Below are 19,097 nucleotides of genomic sequence, written 5' to 3'. Positions count from 1 at the left end.
AAACATGCCCTAATCTCACTTTCAATCACACACTTGTGGAATACGAAAGAGCCTAGAGGTATCACACAATTGGCTACTTCTTTTTGTGGAAGAGAGAGCCACGGGCTACCTATTAGGATTTTTATTCTTTTGTTGCAAATGATAGATAAAATGATGCAAGTTCAACTACTAGCCCTAGAGTGCAAGTATGAACTACTAACAAGATTGCAGAATTGAGATTTAAGTGATGAAAAGCTGTAAACACAAGGATAAAAGGAGAATGCAGATGTGTACCTGGGGTTAAAATCTGAGTGGAAATGTTCGGGATGGGGGCGCGGGCGCCACTGTCCTGATTCTGCACCTGAAACTGTTGTTCTGCAACCTGAAAAGCTGTCTGAAACTTGTTGTCTGACAGAAGGACCAGGGCGCCCAGCGCCCCTGTCCCAGGGACCAGGGCGCCCAGCGCCCCTATCCTGGCAGGACCAGGGCACCCCACGCCCCTGTCCTGGTCTTTTGCTCTGAAATTTGGTGTGTTGTTCTGTCTCAGTCTGCTTCCGTCGGATTTGCAACTTGCGGCGTCGTCTGAATCCCGAAATCTGCACTTATATCTGAAAAGGTGTTTTGGGCGGCTATATAGGGTTTTGCCTTAGTCAAACCCCCGCTTTGGTGATTTCCACCTCCACGAATAGCCAAGTTGTATTGTAAAAGTAGTGTGTGCAGACCTTGTGTGTGTGCAAGATCCTAAAATGCAAGTAAGCAAACTAGAGCAACCTAGGAAGTAAACCCTAATTGCTTGCAAATGATAATGTAAATGCTCCAAATCAAGATGTAAAGAGATCTAAAGCATGAATACAAGTGATATAATGAGGCTTATGCAAAGACATGAAAACAACATGAAATCATACCCAACCCCAAGGGAGGGGTACAAGCCAATCTTCAGTCAGTGATCCCCTATTGCTCTTCAATGTCTTCAAAGCCCTAAATGGATTAATGAAATTGATGAATTCTTGATGGATGGATGTTGAATGTTGTTGAAGTCTTCAAAGATCTGCTCTTTCGCTGCCTAGAAGGTCCTTGAAACCAAAATTCTGATCCTTTCAAATGAAGAAAGAGAGCTCTTATATATGAAACCCTAGGTCTTAATTTCAACTTTTGGCCGACCTAGAGATTGAATCTCCCGCCAATTTCTTGGGGTTAAGCTTTATTTTATGATTGGATCGCGCTCCTAAAATTTCGGGAAAAATGTTCGGGACCATGTGCACTCCGGGCGCCATGGTCCCAACAACTTTTCACCAAATTTTCAGGGCCATTAGATATGATGATTTTAGAGAGAATCCCGAAGTTACAGCTGATTTCAAGATGTTTTGACCCCCGAAATCAAGCCCCCAAGTTCAAAATAGGACCTAATTAGGGTTTTTGATTAAATGATGTATTGGAAGAATAAAATGAAAGGGGCACACTTTAATGAAAGGGCCCAACTTTATGATGTGGAAGATGATGAAATAGAACCTTAGACCTAATTAATTTAATTAATTAAGTGCTAAAGGGGAAATGCAATGCAAAATGCAAAATGCGCCAAGGCGGGTGCTAAACTAGATGTGAAATTGTACCACTTTAGCAAGTGCGTACAATTTACGACGCTACACCTTTGTGTACTAATTATCTTCTTTGCTTAAATATGCCAAACACTTGTCCCTTCCTAAGTTGGTCATCTAGCCAATGAACTTTATAAAACCAGCACATGACAAGCACCATTAACACTCTGAGTGTTTTGTTGAGATATTTTATCAACACCTATTATGTATCCTTCATACCCTATTAGACCAATTGATGCATTTTTCTAACACTCTATGGGCATTCTCTGCACCTTGATAATATAAAGTTAAATTATTTGTTCAAATACTTGGCAAACATGCACTTGGCATGCATCTTTAACATCTTGATTCTTTGGTTATGTATTTTATCAACTAAGTGTCCACTTTTACTATTTGAATCTCTCACAAATAGCTAATATAACACAATCAGCAAAAGGCTCCATGATATAAAATTACATAGAATGATCTCATTTCAACCAACTCTTAGTCATATAACCACACTTCCTACCATATAAAACATTCTGAAATTTACTATTGCATTCCTCAAGTAGCACTACCATTATATTTAATGGTTTATAACATTTGTGAAAGTTTAATTTATGTAGATTTTTTTATTTTTTTTAAATAACGGAACTAACGAATAGAAGGTCTACATTGTCTAATAAGAAAAAATAAGCATCTATTGGTTTAGGATTGTTTTGAAATACTATGTAAGGTTGTTCTCTTCAATATTCTACATTATAGATAACTAAATAAAAAAGACTATAATTTTCAACTTATTGACAATGTTAATGACTCAAGAAAAAGCATTCTACATTCAATTTCGATCTTCATAGTTTACACAAAAGACTATAACTTTCAACTTATTGACAATGACTCAAAAAAAACATTCTACATTCAGTTTTGATCTTATTGATTTATTGACTATATCACTACTAGATAATGGAAAACATTCTCATTTTAGACATTCAATAAATGCACTCCATCTCCACCTCAATTAATGAGATATTTAATTGAATACTAATTATAATATTTATAAGATAATTTCTATTTCTATTTCAAAAAAAAAAAAAAAAAATGTATATGAATAGAAAATTTATATGAATAAATAAAATTATGTATTATTTCAAATGTCTATATTTATCATTTTCATAGTTGATATCTTTTTCAAATAAAATCAATCAAATTTAATTAGATAGAATCTAGTGTCAATATTCCATAGCAAAATTAATTCCAAGTAAAAAGAATACATATTTATACATTTTAATGAAATGAAATAAACTCAAATATCCTTACAAAATTCCTACTTGAGTTCAAAAGATAAACCTCATCTTCCATCAAAATTCACCCAATGATTTATATATGAGGATTCTCCTTGCATGAATCATAAGGATCCTTATATAATCCATTCATCATGATAGAATAAATAGAAAATAGGGACATTAGATTACTTGATTTTTAAATGATCATTTATCAATAATAATATAAAGAGATCTATGAATTTAGATTAAAGTAAAATAAAAATACATTGAATAATTTGTATTGTTTCAAAAAAATCAAACTATAATTAAAAAAAGACAAACATAAACAATACAACAACCAAAAAACTATCTAAAAGAATCCTCCTCCAAATAAAATATTTTAGTCATCTTTTAAATACTCCAAATTGCATCACATTATACTACATCAACTAATCTTATAAAAAGAAATAATAATGATATCAAATAATACTTTTTTTTAAATAATACAGGCAATGTTTTTATGTTAAGATTAGCCGCTTCCTTTCTCTCGTCATGAGTATTATTCGTAGGGCACCAGGGACAACACCAGGACTCCACAGAATAAAACACAACCAGAAAAATTACACCAGTCATGCTTCAAGTTTGCCAACACAGCCGCCTTGCAGGAGTTACAATCATAACACAGTTCATCCTGCTGATTACTCCATCTCCTACATTCCATGTCTGTTAAATTGCCTCCTGCATGCTGTGGAAGTCCAAAAAGTAGCGTTCACATACACAAATCCGCACGAGGTCGGAGGCTTGCACCAGCCGGACTGCAAAATTCGATTCAAATTTCACAATACAGAAAGATATCAAAACCCTAAAGAGGTAGACCAAACCCTAGTATTCATAAGATGAGAGAACGAATACTTTTTATGATAAAAATGAGATTTTTGTCCAAGTAAATCACCTCAATTGGGGATAAATTTCTTTTGTAGAACTGCTCTGCAACTTGGTCGACCGAATCATGAGCAAGTTTGTTGCATACTTTGGAATCCTGATGGCAACTTTTGATTTTGTTCTAGATGTTGCTCTCCTCCACTCTCTTCTGCAGCCAGTTTGAGGTGATCGAAAGCCTGTACTCTTTGTAGCCTCTTCCCAACACGACCTGTCCAGCGCCCCCATTGGTGACGAGGAAAGCGAAGATTGTGAAACAGAACAAGAGCAGAATGAACACAAACATGGCGGCCAAATGAAGACATGAGAGCCATAAGACTTTTTGGCAGTAGGCAGCCGCCAAGCCGGTCAAAAAGAGGATCATAGAAAATACTTCGAGGGTTATAATCAGAGGCCATAGAAGAAGCTCCTCGTACTTAGTGTCTGATATTGGTTCCAGACATAGTATGCTGACCAAAACGACGATGCACAGCGAGAATGTCACAAGCCAAAGATAAGACGAAGAGGAGATTTGAAGATATGGAGATATATCTGAAGAGATTTGAATTTTCTTTTATCTTGATGATGGATCATTTAGTGTGATTCGAAATGTTGATGTAAAAAAATATACACAATCACATTCAGAAAAACACAGATAATTCAGATATGATCCATTCTCAAATATCTTTCAGCCATTCGAATTCAAGCAGTGTGTACAAGAAGAATGGATTGGGATTGTGGAAGTGTGCAAGAAGAAAGGATTGGGATTGTGGAAATGGAATGGGAGTGCCCGACAATACACGGACTAAATGGATTTAGCACTGCTTTAAAGCAAAATAAAAACATAAAACTAAAAAATTATTTTTTAAAATAAGTCGATAAAAAAGGTAATATTTCTTTTTTATTTTGTTTTAAAGCCAAGAAAAATTGTACGAATTCTATTTTTATCATATATGGATGAAAAACGTACGTCTCCAAGCAAATTATGCATTAAAGAAAAAAAAAAAAATTATTTATTTTTTCTACTTTTCACACAATTTGTAATAATAATATTAATTATATCTTCATTTCTAAAAGATATATGAAATTTTATATATCCATTTAGAGTGTTTTTAATAAATATATTTATATATCCATTTAGAGTGTTTTTAATAAATATATTTATATATCCATTTAGAGTGTTTTTAATAAATATATATGGGTTGCAGGATTAAAGCATATACTAAAATGTAAGATATATTAGATTTTATTTAATGATAATATAAAACATTATTTAATGGTCAATATTATGGTTACGAATAGTGTCCGGGTTAAGTTAGTATTATTATTAGAGTTAAGGTTTACATCATTGTTAGGGCTATAGTTAGGGTTCGCATCAAGGTTAGGGTTTGGTTTAGGTTTAGAATTATGGTTAGGGTTAGGCTTTAGGATTATGGTTAAGGTTTAGTGTTAAGGTTAAGTTTATGGTTAGGGTTAGGGTTAAGGTTACTATTATGGTCAAGGCTAAGGTTTACATCATTGTTAGGGTTGGGGTTAGGGTTAAGATTAGGGTTAGGTTTCAAGGTCAAGGTTACGATAATGGTTAGGGTTAGCATCAAGGTTAAGGTTTGGTTTAGGTTTAGGATTATGGTTAGGGTTAGAGTCAAGGATTACAATTAGGGTTAGGGTTAGGGTTATGGTAGAGTTTAGTGTTAGGGTTAAGTTTATGGTTAGGGTTAGGGTTTATTGTTAGTGTTTCAACTATGTTTAGAGTTTATATCAAATTTAGGGTTAGGGTAATCATAATTACAATTAGGGTTAGGGTTATAATTATAATTGGAGGTAGGGTTAGGATTATGATTTGATTTATGATTATTTAATGTAGGGTTAGGGTTAAGGTTTACATCATTTTTAGGATTAGGGTTAGGGTTAGGGTTAGGGTTAGCATCAAGGTTAGGGTTTTCTTTAGGTTTAGGATTATGGTTAGGGTTAAGGTTTATTATTTGTGTAACCATAATTATAACCCTAAACTTGACTAAAATACTTTGAAAGATATTCTTCTCGAGGCGCCTATTTGACTTTAGGTTATTAAATTAATTAAAAATAGGCACCTCGAGAAGGATATCTCTCAGGGTAATAATATTAATATACATAAGCTAATAGCAGTCATGACGTAACATGGAAGACATTAAATAAGTTAATATATAGTTATACTATCAAAATATTAGGCTTAGATTTAGGGTTAGGATTATGGTTAGGGTTAGGGTCTACATCATGGTTAGGATTAGGGTTAGCGATAGTTTTTGGGTTATGGTAGGGTTGGGGTTAGGGTTTAGGGTTATGATTAGGTTAGAGTTAAGATTAGGGTTAGGGAGGATTATGATTATTGTTCTGGTTTACAACTATGGTTAGAGTTATTGTTTTCATCATGGTTGGGGTTAGGGTTAGGGTTAAGATTATCGTTAGGCTTAGGGTTTAGGGTTATGGTTAGGATTATGGCTAGGTTTAGGGTGTACATCATGGTTAGGGCTAGGGTTAGAGCTAATATTAGGGTTAGGATTATTGTTAGGGTTTGTAGTACCCCTACCCTAGTCAGCTTTGTAAAATCGGTTTGACCTTGGTTGACTTTTTATGTGGCATTCTTGAATGGTTGAATTACCATGAGGTAATGTTGTACTCAAATATTATAATTATTGTGTGTACCTATTAATGTGCTAACACCTTCATTAAATATATATATATATATATATATATATATATATATATATATATATATATATATATATATATGCTTGTGTGACTCTTGGTTGCAGGAGATTGCACGTACAGTACCGCCTAGGTGCAAGGTTCGTCTTCACCTGGATTCGCAGGGTTGAGTATACCTCTTTCGTCCGTAGAATTTGGGTTAGGTGGTCGTAAAACCCTCTGTTTGCCCTAGTCATGCTCAAGTGAGCGTTGTTTGTGGTCCGTCGGTTTCCCTTTTCATTTGGGTTTGCGGGTTGGGTATTTGGTTGGCTTTCTTGGGTTGCGTGTTTGGCGTGTGGTTAAACTAAGTATTTAATCCTAAGTAGTTATTTTGATTTAATGTGTTCATTTACACATTAGTAATTAAGAAACTAAAGTAAATAGGTTTCTTTCATATAATTAATCATTTATTTAAAAAATTGCTCTATTCATGTTTGTATCTATTCATGTTTGTAGCAAGTTTAATTTAATGGTTAATTTTAAATCATGAATTTATTTAGTCATGCATTTTGAAAAAGAAGATTTAAATTTATTTGAAATAAAAGTAATTTAATCCCTTTTGCTTTTTGGAATAGAAAGGTTAATTTTAATTATTTAAGAAAATCAATTTTGATTAGAAAAGTAAGTTTTATTCATATATATTTTATATAGTGTGAAAGATTGATTTTGAGAATTTAATTTAATTAAAAATATTTTACCCTCATTAATATTGTGAAATACAACTATTAGCTTTGTTAATATTGAGAAAATTAAAATTAAATGAGGGAGAAAAGCATTTTGTTTTTTTAATTAGAACAGCAAGTTTAGATTATTTTAATAGTTGAAAAGAATGATTTTTCTTTTATTTTATTTTATTTTTATTTTATTTATTTAGTTTATTCTTTTTTATTCAAAAGTTGTTTAAATTCTAAAATAAGGAATTAGGTCAGGAGATTCTTCTATTTAACCCTAGGTTTGGAAATATTTTAGGAAAGGATTTTTGGGAGAGCTTTTTGGAAAATATTTTGGAAGAAGGATTTTTGGGAGATTGATTTTTTTAGTTTGGAAGAGATTTTTGGAAAATATTTTTGGATGGAAAAATTTGGGGGTTTTGAGGAGGAGAAGGAATTTCTTGTGCTGGAGGATTGGGCTCTTCTTCAATCTTGCCAGGATTGCTGAACCAGGTAGGCCTCTGGTTAATTTCATTGGCTTCTTTGTTTAAAAGAAATTTTTTTGGATTTTGAGGAAATCTGTTTGTGAAGATTAAAAAAAATCTCATCTAATTGGGGAAAATAAAACAATTGTAATTTTATTTCCAATCCAATCCCCTCTTGTTCTGTTTCCATTCCAAGTTTAGATTATGGTTGCTCTGGTTGTTTTAAAATCAAAAATAAATTTGAGATTGGTTGTTTACAATGAAAATTTGTTAAAATTCCAAATAAATGCTTTCGATTTCATGCTTTAATCAGAGAGATCTGTTGTGCTTGGTTAAATGGAAATGGAAGTATGAAAGAAATTTTACCAGACTCAATATTTGGGGCCTTCTGGTTTTTCTTTTTAAAAAAATAATAATAATAATATGTTTATGCTGGTCTTTTGTTATTCTGGAAAATATCTCCATTTTGTTCTCAGAAAATTTCTGAGTATTATATATATATATATATATATATAACTGTTGGTCTATGTGTACCTTGGGGTTTTAGTTTTATTTGTTTTTTTTTAAATAATAATAAAACTCAAAAAAATAAATAAATAAATAAATTAAAAAAATAATAATAATAATAATAAAGAAATTTATATCTGTGATTTTTTTTTTATATTATAAATCGAGAGACCAAAAAAGATGTTTATACAGATGAGTTCAGGGGAGGCAGGGCCTCAACAGTGAAACCAAAAATAACTAGATGAGTGTCATATACAATGCACTAAAAGAAAGCTCCAAAATAAAGTTGTGCTTGCTGCCATAAGGAACTAGAGGAGGATTTCATCCTGGTCTTCTAGCCATGTGGTCCACCCCTGTGGTCCTTCCATCCATACCACCTTCTTCCTTTCCATGATTTGTATGCACATGTCAACCCTGTTGAAGGGGGGAGCTCTAGTATCTTGGAGTTCTTTAATCAGTTTCTTAACTGCACTCTCGAAGGTAGTTTGATTTTCTACGATCCTTGCCCATTCATAACCATCTTGCATCTCATATATAAACATGGCGTCTCAACCTTCTTTGAGGAACCGTAGGAGTTTGTTTCGTTCAACATTCATCAGGAAGCAAACCTGTACAGCAATTTTATAATGTGTGAGTTTTTTAAAAAAACCAGTAAGTTCCCTAGCATTACCTTGGAACTTCTCCTCATTTCTGAGTTTCCAAATAAACCAAAGGATAAAAGAAGACAAAATTTGCCAAATTAAATTAGCATCATTTTTAAGATTATGGACGAAACTAGTAACTATATCATAAGTGAAGACATGCTCAATAATGGATATTCCAAACATTAACCAGATCTCCCTAGCAAAAGGGTAGTCAAGGAAGATGTGCCGAGTGGACTCAGGTTTATTGCAGACAGAACAGAGATCATATGCACCTAGATTATTCCTAATAAGAAATCTATCCAGTAAGTGTTGCCATCTGAAACACTTGATCTTAGGGGGGATGGGAGATTTCCAAAGGTTCTCAAAGGTTTTATACCAAACGGTAGGGTTGGGGTGGACATTCCATAGGGTGTTGACATGGTCGATCACAAAGGTGTCCTGGTTAAGCAGGTTGTAGATAACTTTGGATTTAATTTTTGGGAGGGGGGAGCCATCCTTCCAAAGGAATGAGAGGTACCTGTGGGTGTCAACATGAGTGTTCTTAGGGAGATTGAGGGTGTTACAGGCATTCCTAATCATATTGTAGGTCCGCTTATGCGAAGCAGGGAGATTAAATTTACTACTAAGTTCCTCCCAGGTGATGAGGTTGTCATTTTCTAGGATATTCATAAGATACTTGATCCCCTTGTTATGCTAGAATCTAGCAGAACAGCTTTGGGTTAAGGCCAGTGGCTTAGAGTTGTGGTGGAGGTTCCACCATATCAACCTTTCACCATGTATAGTGTGGTCACAGTCAATGCTAGAGTTGCAGATAAGTCTACGCACATGCTCCTAGGCTTTCCAGATGGACTTAAAGACCCAGGTGCCTTGGACAAACACCGAGAAACTTCCAGCAAGTAGATCACTAAGTGGGAGGAGTTTCCATGATTTGGCAGCCTTGGGGAATCCATTTTGAATGTTGTTTCTGATAAGAATCTTCCAAGGTTCTTGCCCATCTAGTGCATGAAATATCCATTTGGTTGCAAGGGAGATTCCTTGCAGCTTAAGATCCTTAAGGCCCAAACCTCCAAGTTTTTTGTCTAAGTGGCACCAGGCCCATTTTACCGCATGGGCATTTCTTTTGCCCTTACCATCAGACCAAAGAAAGCGTCTGATAGCCTTTTGAATTTCATAAATTTGATAATTGTTGAACATCCAAACCGAAGAGTAGTAGATATTGTATGAGGAGAGGATTTTTTGACATACTCGAACCCTACCTGCTAGGGAGAGGATCCTATTATCCCACTTGTTGAGCTTCTTATCAATTTTCCCCTTAACCCAGGTCCACATGTCCCGAAGAGAGGGGGAAACAGATACCAAGATACTTGACAATCATGTTGGGTCCTCCCCATGAGTACCCATCTTGCTGTAGCCAGTCTAGAGGTTCATCCTTCCAGCCAAGTAAAATAGATTTGGAGCTGGAGATCCTGGCTCCAGAGGCTTTACTAAAGGTGTCAATTTTTAGGTTGAGGGAATCGATGTTTTGCCTAGAGAGCTCCAGGAAAAGAGAGGTATCATCAGCAAATTGGATATTCAACAATTCAGAGTCATCCGGCAGCACGATGCCATGGACTCTAGGAGATAGAGTATCATCTCTAAGGAGATAAAAGAGGGCATCTGAGGCAATAATAAACAGAGTAGGGGCAAGAGGGCAGCCCTGCCTTATGGACCTAGAGAGAGGAATAGGGTGGGATAGGGTTCCATTAACTTCAATCATGGTGGAAGCATCTTTGAGGAGAATTCAGACATATCTGTGATTTTTAGTTTTATTTGTTTTTAAAATAATAAAATTAAAAAACAATTAATGCCCCTTCCCAAAGGAAGAGGGGACCACGTGGTTCCCACTTGGTGGGGCCCGTGGGTTTTCCCATGGGAGGGGGGTTAAAAGTTTTGTTAAGTTTCTTTTTTAATGTTAAAATAAAAGTTTTTAATTCTATTTTAATAAAAGTTTTTAATTTTATTTTTAGTAAAAGTTTTTAATTAATTATTAATTATTATTAATATATATTTATTAATGAAGATTAACATATATATATTAATTAATATTTAATTTGAAATTCAAACATTATTAAATTATTATTAATATATATTTTATTAATGAAGATTTATATATATATATATATATAAATTAATATTTAATTGGATTTTTGTGTATTATTAATTATTAATTGTGTATATTTTATTAATCATGGGTTAATAAATATATATTAATTAATATTTAATTTTGGTATCTGTATTAATGGGGAAGTATCTTTTTGGAAAAAGATAGAATATTATTTTAATTAGAAAATTGTTGAAATAAAATATATTTATTAATTGATAATTTTTAAATAATATTTTATTCAGGAATATATTATTTGAGTAATTGAGAAAAAGAATGAAATATTTTATCATGGATATTTTGAAAATTTAAATGATATGCTATTGGAATTATTGAAAATTTAATAATGTATCGTTTGGAAAATTAGTAAGTTAATGAGATTTTCATTTAGAAAAAAATAAATGGTTTAGTTTATATTTTTCCTCTGTATTTGAGACATAGACAAATGGACTATTGCAATTGTGGTGTTGTATTCACCTTGTAATGGTGATTTTTCTGTTAATGTATTTTTGAAAACTTAGATCTTTTAGAAAACTTGATCGACTTTTATTGTTTAAACAAATAGGAAAGAAGATTGTCCTTTTCTGGTTATTGCCTATGCAAGTTTAATTTATGTATTCGCTTTTGTTTAAGTAATGGCAAGGCCTTGATATGTTTGTTTGGGCCATGTCGTTTGGTTGATTTGGGGTACCTGTTTATGTCTTCGGTCTCTAGTTTGGCTATTGCCTTGTGATGGTGTTATAACTGGTCTTGTCCTTTATGCGGGTGTCGAGTGTTGATTTGTGGTTGACCATAGCGGGTCATGTCTCTAGTTAGAGTACTGTCTGGCAATGGACCTTGTAATAGCTTTTAATATGTTTAGTTGGATCTGTTTCTATGTAGGGATCATTTATGTAATTATTGACCGATGTGGTCAGTTGTTTATTGGTATGATTCGCCTTGATGGCAGGAATGTAAATGATGTGAAACTTATGTACCCTTAACTTATTTAAATGATCAGAGGGGTCTTGCAATTGAGCAGACCCAGAGATGTAGCCCTTTAGGGGTGAACTCCGATATCAATTTGGTGTGATGTGTTGCTTTTGTTCTTATGTTTCATGTTTTAGTGTTAGCATGTATGGATGGCATTTTGATAGAATGTGTAAGTGGATTAGATGAAATTAATTGTAAATGCATGTATGCAGTCGTCTTTTAAATGCAGTAAATTGGATCATGAAAGAATGTAGATTAGAATAATGAAATATATTTAGTTATTGTTAAGGAAATTAAGTATGCATGAAAAGATCTCGTTAGTTTATGATGAAATTCAAGTGTGTTATTAAATTAGATGCATGACTCAAATTTTAATGAAAAGTATGAACCAAAGGTATGAATAAACCTTAATGGATGAACTTTATCTTGTGATCTATATTTTGTCTTGCTGAAAGAAATTATCCTTGTTTAAGAATTTTCTCATTATTAAGACAATCGGCTTATTGGATTAATTAGCATAAGTTAAGTTAAATGTGGAATTAAGTAATCGCGTTGGGAAACTCTTTAGGTGTTAGTTGATGTCTTCTGCTATGTAATCTGTACTTTGATATCTTGTTGTGTCATTGTGTTGTGTTTAACTTTTTTAAAAAAAGTCATTGCACTCCATTCGTGTGTCTTAGCTTTATCCCTTCGGGGTTTCCTGGTGAGGCATTACAGGGTTTACATCATAATTAGGGTTAGGGTTATAATTAGGGTGAGGGTTTACATCGTACTCATGGTTAGGGTTATAATTAGGGTGAGGGTTTACATCGTAGTCATGGTTAGGGTTAGGGTTTACATCATAGTCACGGTTAGAGTTTACATCATAGTCATTGTTAGGGTTACAGTTAGGATTATAGTTAGGATTATTGATTAGGATTATGGCTAGGGTTAGGGATAGGGTCTACATCATGGTTAAGGTTAGGGATAGATTTTATGTCATGGTTAAGGTTAGGGTTAGACTTAGGGTTAGGATTAGGGATAGGTTTTGGATTATGGTTAGGGTTGAGTTTTATTGTTAGGGTGAGGACTGAGGATCGTTGTTATGGTTAGGGTTTATGGTTATGATTAAGTTAGAATTAGGATTAGGGTTAGGATTATGATTAGGGTTACAATTTAGGGTTATGGTTAGGATTATGGTTTACATCGTGGTTGGGGTTAGGGTAAAGGTCATGATTATGATTAGGCTTATGGTTTAGGACTATGGTTAGGATTGCTTAGGGTTTGGGTTACGATCAAGTTTATGGTTAGAATTATGGTTAGGTTAGGGTTAGGGTTTAGTTTTATTATATAAGGGTTTCATTGATGGTTATCATTAGGTTTAGGGTTACGATTTACATAATGCTTAGGGCTTGTGCTAGGCTTAGGGTCTAAGATTATGGATAAAATAATGGTTCGAATTTAAATTATGGTTAAGGTTAACATTAGGGTTTAGGATTATTGTTACTCATATGGTTAGGATTAGGTTTACATCATGCTTAGGGTTAGTGTTAGCGTTAGGATTACAGTTAGGGATAGGGTCTACATCATGGTTAAGGTTAGGGTTAGGGTTAGAGATACATTTTCCGGTATGGTTAAGTTAGAGTGTTAGGTTTAGGTTTATGGTTAAGCTAGAGTTAGGTTTAGGGTTAAGGGTTAAGGATACAAATATTAAGAGTTAGAATTCAATTACGATTAGGGTTTGGGTTACGATCAAGTTTAGGGTTATAATTATGGTTAGGTTAGGTTTTGTGTTTAGTTTTATTACATAAGGGTTTAAATAATGGTTAGGGTTAGGTTTAGGGTCTACAATTAGGGATAAAATTATGGTTAGGGTTTACATCATGGTTAGGGTTAGCATTAGGGTTTAGGATGAGGGTTGAGGTTAGGCTTACATTTATGGTTAAGCTAGAGTTAGGTTTACATTTATGGTTATGTTAGAGTTAGGTTTACATTTATGGTTAAGCTAGAGTTAGGTTTAGGGATAAAAGTTAAGGTTAGGATTATGGTTAGGATTATGGTTAGCATTAGGATATAAATCATGGTTAGGGTTAGGTTTGGTATCATGTTTAGGGTTAGGATTTATGATTATTGTTAGGGTTAGGATTTACATCATGGTTAGGGTTAGTATTATAGTTAGGTTAGGGTTTACATCTGATGAAATAGTTCTAATTTTGGGCAGACAAGTGAGAGGGGGGCATCAGTTGTCTCACAAACTTACACAAATTAAACTTATTCTTAGATCTAATAAATAAGCATGAAAGCATAAATTAGCAACACATCAGGAACACACATAACACTAATATTTTTTACATGGAAAACCCTGTCAAGGGATAAACCATGGTGGGAACCTACCCACAATATGATGATACTCTATTAGAAATATATAAAATATTACAATGGGGAATTCACATGCATTCAAGCACACTGCCTATAGCTCACTGCTCAAAAACAACAAGGGCTACAACCTAAGGAAGACTCACTATCTTACAAACATATTCAGGTTACATCTGAAAGATCATGAACTGAAGAATAGCATCTCCTTAATGTCTGATTACAGTTTTGATCAAGCACATAACAACTTACTTCTTCTCACACTTCTTCTCTGCCTCTGAAAGATGTATACATTCAGCGGACATACATTATGATTCTCATACATTGCACACTCAATTACAAAGATATTACATGTATTTATACATGACATCAACCTTATCAAGGTCAGCTCAACACACAATACCTAATTACAAAAATAACCACACACACTACAATATCACATGTGGACCAAGCAATGTCGGCCAACACATAGCACAGACCCATATCACATGCCTCAAATATGAAACACCTCCAAGAATTATGTATCGAACATCCACAACACGCTACAAGCATCCTCGTCGGCCACAGATATGAAGAGCACTAACACACCAAAGAAAAATCATCAATTACGTGCACAATGATCAATACGGACCACCAACACAAAAGGAACACGATCCAAAAACATCCACAATCATCATGAATTACCACTGCAACATTCGCACCAACACAAATTACTAGAATCACATCATCATTATACAGAACTTCAAGAACACTAATTGGAATGACTGTCAACCTTGAAAAATAACTCGCAGATCTCCAAACCATGAACCACTTGAATTGTAGATACACATCAACATCCCAAACATTCCTCCAGATCCGCAGAACAAGATATTACAATGTGGAGCAATATAGATCAAAATACTGAACATTGTCATCACTGAACAACTAAAAAACTGGTCGCAACACAGATACTCATAACTCACTCAAATATTCATGCGGACATCTAAAAATTGCACTGAATCGTCTATACACAATCCTCTACAAACTCTTTAATCCACAAACTCTGATCATCAATATGTTGAACAAACCAACTCACTGAACTTCACTGCATCACTGTCACAAATAGAGAAATTTGTTATCAATGACACCACATCTCTCAGATATCTCTCCAGCATATATTTGTCGCATACTACCAACAATCTCTCCAAACATCCAACAATCTCCCCCTTTCACATTGATGGCAACATATGATGTGAAAAAAAATCAATGACAAAGAAAAGGAAAATCTCTCTCCCCCTAAACTCTTCACAGTTTTTCACATGTATCTCTCTTCCCCTTTGACATCAATGAAAAAGGCACATATTTGCACCACAAAACACAAAAATTGACTCACAAAGCTGACTTGCTGACTACTCCCCCTGAGTAGCAGCCTCCACTCATCAATCCGGATCACAAAATATGACTGTGAAATGCACCGAACTTATGCATACCAATGCATCTTAGTTTTGATCAAGAGAGGAAATCACCCCTAGCTTCTCTCTGAGATACTCAAAAGTATCTTTAGGTAAAGGCTTCGTGAAAATGTCTACAATCTATTCCTTTGTAGGCACATACTCCAATCTAACTTCCTTCTCATTCACCTTGTCTCTCAAAAAGTGAAATTTGATAGATATATATTATTGGCAATTGGCACTCATCTGGCGGATATCGATGCTTGATTAATGGTTTAGGGTTGTCATTGATGACAACTCTTCATGGAAATCCTATCCAGTAGTCCTGGTTTTTGGTAACCGACCTGAATTAAGTGATCCAATAGTCTATCTCTGGTATTTCAGGACAGCAGAGCATCTTTTGGACCGGAAGCGTTGTGGTGATTGTGTGGTGATATTTGTGCATGAGATGACAGAGATGACTTGTAGAAGTCATTTTGATATCATTTTATGGATCCGCACACGTTTTGGTGATCCGATCTAAGCCGACACCCAGTTACATTGCATATTATGCTTGCTTGACTTGGTGAATAATTTAATTTGTGGTTGCGGATATATAAGACCAGTGTGAAAGATCTTTTTGATGCATGGTATGAGAAAATTGAGATCGAGAAACCGTTTTGGTGCAGTTTCACATGCACATTCTTGATCTAGTAGCTGATAGAGAAGCAAAACAGAGCAGAGTTGTAGAGGTGTTATAGTCGGACTTATTGCACTTAATTGAAACTCATCCAAGCATAGTTTGATGTTGTTTGGAGTTCATACATTGTAGTAATCATTTTAATTAATATGTAAGTCAGTGAGACTTCCATTTTGTGACTGAACCTTTGGTTCTAGGCAATGTGCCTGAATGCAAGTGCATTCCCCTCATGTAATATTGTTTTGCTACTGGCCATAGTGGAATAATATTGTGGGTTCAAATCCCATTGTGGTTTTTCCCATTTGGGTTTCCACGTAAAAATTTTGGTGTTATGATTTTGTGGTTGATTATCATGTGCTTCTACATTTTACTTTCTTGCATATGCTTCTGGTGGTTTAAGAATAAGTTAGAAAAATTATTTACCGGTAGATCACCAATTCACCCCCCCCCCCTCAATGATCTTTGATTCCTACAGTTGGTATCAGAGCCTAGTTCCTCTGAGGAAGCCTAACCTCTTGAGGAAGTTCCGGGAGATTGAATCAATGGATTTTAGTTTTTCAGAGACAACTTTATGTGGCACTTGAGGATCTTGATGTAGCAAAAAATGAGATAAGCTCCTTAAAGAGAAACCTGAATGCAACAGAAGACTTCATTAATGATTTGAAAGATCAGGTCAACACTTCAAGAGACAAGAGGAAAGAGTCGATGGACAAGATGAAGGAGAAAGAATATCAATGCATGGAGAATTGGGACAAAGTTGATGAATGTGACAAACTTGCAAGAGAGAATGTTGTATTGAAGAATGAGATGCAATCCATTGTGATGAAGTTGACTAAAGAGATTGAAGACCGAAAGAAGAATGAATAAATCTTGACACAATCATTGAAGGAAAGAGAAGATGAATGGTTCATGCTTACCTATGACAATGATCAATTGAAGCTGGAGTTGACACAATCAAGGAATAATGGTCAAGAACTTGAAAGAAAGATTGTTGCCTTAAGAGATGAACTTGATACTGCAAATGAATACAAAGAAAAATTCAATGTGATCTTAGCAAGGCTTGATGAGATGTTGGAAAGTCAGAGACATGGAAAAGATGTGAGAGGTCTTCGATTTGAAAAAGGAGAATCCTCCGGATCTGGTCAAGGCAGTTTAAAACCTAATCAGAAGAAGAGCAAGAATCCTCCAGTAAGACAGCCTAATGCCTATAAATTAAATGGTAGATGCTTTACTTGCAATAAATTTGGTCATATGGTAAATCAATGCAGAAGTAGGATAAAGAATGGTCCTACCTTTACTGGTCAGTGTTTCATATGCAATAATTTTGGTCACAAGTCAAATATGTGTAGAGCAGTAATGAATAATTTTCAGAACAGGAGATGTAATGCTTGTGGGATGTTTGGAAATATCTCTAACAAATGCAGGATGAGACCAAATTACATAAATTTCAGACCTGTGCAGAGAAATGTTGTTTGTCGTGCATGCAATAAAATCGGTCACATTGCAAAATTTTGCAAAAGCAAAAATAATGATCCGGTAAACAAAGGGAAATCAGATGAGAAAGGAAAAGCTAAAGTAGAAGAGATTAGAGACAAACATGAGAAGATGTGGGTTAGAAAAGATGAATCCAAGACAGACAGTGGATCTACACCCGAATCCAGTGCAGGATCTTCGTCCGGTAACTAAGGCATTTGGCCGGAGAGGGTGGCATTTTTATGCACAATCTTGCAGAACCCCCTAGAGAGATCTGTGATCAATCAAGATTGATTGAAGATGTTTGGAGATTATTATCTGAAATTCTTCATGATAATTTTGGAGTCTGGTTGAAAGGTCTATAATGAACAGAGCATCCGGTTGAACCTTAACAACACATTTATGTCAAGTTAAAATTAGGGTTTACAGAGTTAAAACAGCAAAATATGAATCATTTCTCACATTGTGAATGAAGAGTTGAGACTGCAGAGTGAGGGAAAGCAAATTTCAAGGTGATCAGATAGATTGAGGTAATCCAACAAGGAATTCTTGTGCATTCGGAAGAATAAAAAGGTATTTATCGAAGCGTTTGAACCCTAAATTACTTAAAATGGTGTCTTCTTTTGTTAATACACCCTTGGTAGTAGAAGTCTTTGAGATAGCAAGGCCGAAATTTAAAAGACACCCATTTAAGTCTGTTGAAGATGACCATGATGATGTAAGAGCATATATTCACTATTCAATTGAGGAAACCAAAAATAAAGACATCCTAACCCTGTATACTGAGCAGATAATGGATGAAGTTGGGAATCCCAAGCCGGAATATGCGTAGTTGCAGAGGAAGTGTTTTACATAGTTTGTTCACTTTTTGACATTTGATGAGGATGAATTGGTAAGGTACACTCTAAGTCGTGTGCATGACGAGTTTATCTAGCCGGATAGACCATACAAAATAACCAAGCAAGCAATTCATGCAGTAACATACTTGAATCAAACCGGTGACAAACCTAATCTGAGGAAGGTGACAAACCCTACTATCACTAACTTAACCGGTGCTTAGTTTGACAATTGATCAATGACAATTGATGATATCTAGGAATATGATATTAGATTTGTATCGATGATTATTGGCTACAAAGTCTACCAGTCTAGAAGACTAAATGCGATATTTGGTACTACAATTTATGCAGCATATCAAATGGTGAAAGAAGATATACAGTATGATTTGTATATAATTCTTCTTGACAAGCTCCTGAGTAATTTAAAGAAGATCAAAACTGGCAAGAAAAATGTCTTTGAATTTGGCTC

The 19,097-nt window shown here is 34.6% G+C and overlaps 1 pseudogene; it reads right to left on the bottom strand.

The window, feature by feature from the left end:
- The window catches only part of LOC131068513 (tetraspanin-8-like), a 38,939-nt pseudogene extending 34,513 nt beyond the window's left edge, over positions 1-4,426 (bottom strand).
- Between the last annotated feature and the right edge of the window lie 14,671 nt (positions 4,427-19,097).

This window comes from Cryptomeria japonica, chromosome 3 (assembly GCF_030272615.1).
Source record: "Cryptomeria japonica chromosome 3, Sugi_1.0, whole genome shotgun sequence".
In the NCBI taxonomy this organism is placed as follows: Eukaryota; Viridiplantae; Streptophyta; class Pinopsida; order Cupressales; family Cupressaceae; genus Cryptomeria; species Cryptomeria japonica.
Note: the sequence above shows the minus strand (reverse complement) of the source record. Positions and strands in the feature narration are given on the sequence as shown.